This window comes from Sinocyclocheilus anshuiensis, unplaced genomic scaffold (genome assembly GCF_001515605.1).
Source record: "Sinocyclocheilus anshuiensis isolate Anshui unplaced genomic scaffold, SAMN03320099.WGS_v1.1 scaffold562, whole genome shotgun sequence".
NCBI lineage: Eukaryota > Metazoa > Chordata > Actinopteri > Cypriniformes > Cyprinidae > Sinocyclocheilus > Sinocyclocheilus anshuiensis.
Genome location: NW_015544158.1, coordinates 291,380 through 294,204, shown reverse-complemented (window position 1 = coordinate 294,204; position 2,825 = coordinate 291,380). Strand labels below are relative to the sequence as shown.

General features: G+C 35.6%; 1 long non-coding RNA gene across 1 annotated transcript in view; it reads left to right on the top strand.

Annotated features, from left to right (window-relative positions):
* Nucleotides 1-2,825, top strand: part of LOC107695495 (uncharacterized) — a 12,041-nt gene that overhangs the window by 3,105 nt on the left and 6,111 nt on the right. The window contains exon 2 of the long non-coding RNA XR_001635002.1: nucleotides 935-941. This is a non-coding gene — a long non-coding RNA (uncharacterized LOC107695495). The remainder of the gene's footprint in view (nucleotides 1-934; nucleotides 942-2,825) is intronic.

Genomic DNA, 2,825 nt, shown 5'->3' with positions numbered 1-2,825 from the left:
GAGCTGATGATCTGAGAGAGAGAGAGAGAGAGAGAGATGCAGAGTGTGTGCAGAGCAGGGGGACGTGAGGAACAGAATTGAGAACCACTGCTTTAGAACGTTGATTTTGAAACTTGTGAATCCATTAGAATCTTTAGAAGACAGAATTGCGATTCATATATGAATAGATTTTTACGTGCACCCCTAGTTTTCTCTTCCTCTTCTCTAAAGCAGCGCATCATGGCTATGCCCCCTTTGCTGCCTTTTCCCAAGTGCGGGGTTTATCTGGGTTTGTTACGTCACGAACCCGGGAAGTAACTTGTTGTAGTCCCTATGAGCCGTTTTTGTAGGCATTAAACTGCCAGAATTTTAAAAGACGATATCTCCGTTTGCATTGAACTTTCAGCTTCGTAACTTTGCAGATATTTTTTATGCTCAAACAGCAACATTACACACTAACTAACCTTAAAAAAGTGAAATCGCAATCAACCACCCCTTTAACACTGTTGAGTGTTATTAGTCACATCCGGTACATTTGCTCGTGTGCGCGCCTGACCCATCTGAAATATTTTTCACAGATACTATTTTCTTTGCTTGAGATGCGGAGCATATGAGGATGGAAGACGGTGAAATAAAGTGTTTAATCTTACTCACAAGGAAACCATAAGAGTTTATTTGTAATCCAACAGAAGTGTGTGACACATCTGCTGGATTGACAAATAAACTCTTTCAGTGTTAAAATGTACTCTGTGAGTAATGTACATGTTTCACACGTTCGAAAGTATTATTTTAACTCCAAAATGGAGGGAGTCATATATACATTTCAGGAGTGTTAAATTTGACTCGAATTGAGTTCATTGTACACTCGCTTAAATAAATACATGGACATACAATATTGATTTGTTTAAATTATTTTATAATCTTATACCTGGGTGTTATGTAATCTTCCGCTAAGGAAAACAGTCCGCTATCAGTGTTGGGAAGTTACTTTGGAAATGTAATAGGTTACAGATTACAAGTTAACCTATTTAAAATGTAATAAGTAGTGTAACTATTTCAATCACTTTATTAAAGTAATGTAACTGATTACATTTTATTAATTTTTGATTAGGCCTACTTTTCTAAATTTCTAATGAATGTTTTCAACTGTCAATCATTCTCAAACATTTAAACCAGGCAGGGTTGACCTTACAGTAGTACTCCACACTGATTACTGCCAGACTTTTAGAATCCTTCATCACTTGAATTGAGATTATAATAATTTAATTTTAAAGCACAGCCACCACAAAATCTGACTTTAGCACCTCTTTTTACTTTGAGATCAATCTAAGGGTTAAATACAGATGTAAAATCATACGATATAGTTAAATAGTTTATAGTTACACAAACCCAAATAGGAAATAAAACAGTTATCAAAAAAGCACGTGTTCTGTGTCCTAAACTCCTGAAACATTGGTGTCTCATATTTTAGAACAGTCAATGCAATTTGGGAAAGAAATCAGATGTGTGTAAGTTCAGATGTAACCCCCTTTGTAATCTTTAACATTTTCATAAGTAACTGTAAATAAATTACACATTTTTTTCTCAGTAACTGTAACAGATTACAGTTACATTTATTTTATAATTAAATTACATAACTCTGTTACATGTCTAGTTACTAACCCAACACTGTCTGCTACAACGTACGAAAAAGCCGGCCCAGCAACAAGATGAAAGTTCGCTACCATATTAAGGTAATATTTCTAGTTAAGTACTCTGAGGACATTTTCACTACAATCAGTACAGCACCACTTACTGAGACATAAGACAGAGCCAGCCTCGGTTGTAACTTATGACAAAAGTGCGCCAGTCACTGATCTATATAATGACTAGGGTGAATTGCCCTAAAGTGGGACATTTTTTGCATTTCAGACTCCATATGACTAGTAAGCCAATTCTCAAATAACTGCTATGATGGCTTTTGTTCTACCTACTTAAATGATAGAAGTACTTGCGCTGTCCAATCTATAAAGACTGTGTCTGTTCCCCGAATAGTGAGGTCAAAATATATGTAAATTTAATGCAGGCCTCTAGAAAAAATCTGATCGTGATTAAACCAGAAAAATGCAAAATAAATGAGCAAAAACGATTTTTAAAGTTTGGGCTCCTAAATATTAGATCACGTCAAATCTCAAATAACTGCCCTGATGACTTTTGTTCTACCCGCTTAAATGATAGAAGTACTTGCGCTGTCCAATCTATAAAGACTGTGTCTGTTCCCCGAATAGTGAGGTCAAAATATATGTAAATTTAATGCAGGCCTCTAGAAAAAATCTGATCGTGATTAAACCAGAAAAATGCAAAATAAATGAGCAAAAACGATTTTTAAAGTTTGGGCTCCTAAATATTAGATCACTCGCACCCAAAGCAGTTATTATAAATGAAATGATCACAGAGATAATAGTTTTGATGTACTCTGCTTGACTGAAACCTGGCTAAAACCAAATGATTATATTGGTCTAAATGAGTCTACTCCACCAAGCTACTGTTATAAGCATGAGCCCCGTCAGACTGGTCGTGGCGGCGGTGTTGCAACAATATATAGTGATATTCTCAATGTTACTCAGAAAACAGGATCCAGGTTTAACTCATTCTAAATACTTATGCTTAATGTTACGCTGTCAGATATGCAAAATAATCCAAAATCTATCGTATCTCTTGCTCTGGCTACTGTGTATAGACCACCAGGGCCGTATACAGATTTCCTAAAAGAATTTGCAGATTTCCTCTCAGACCTATTGGTTACTGTTGATAAAGCGCTAATTGTCGGAGATTTTAATATTCACGTTGATAATACAAATGATGCA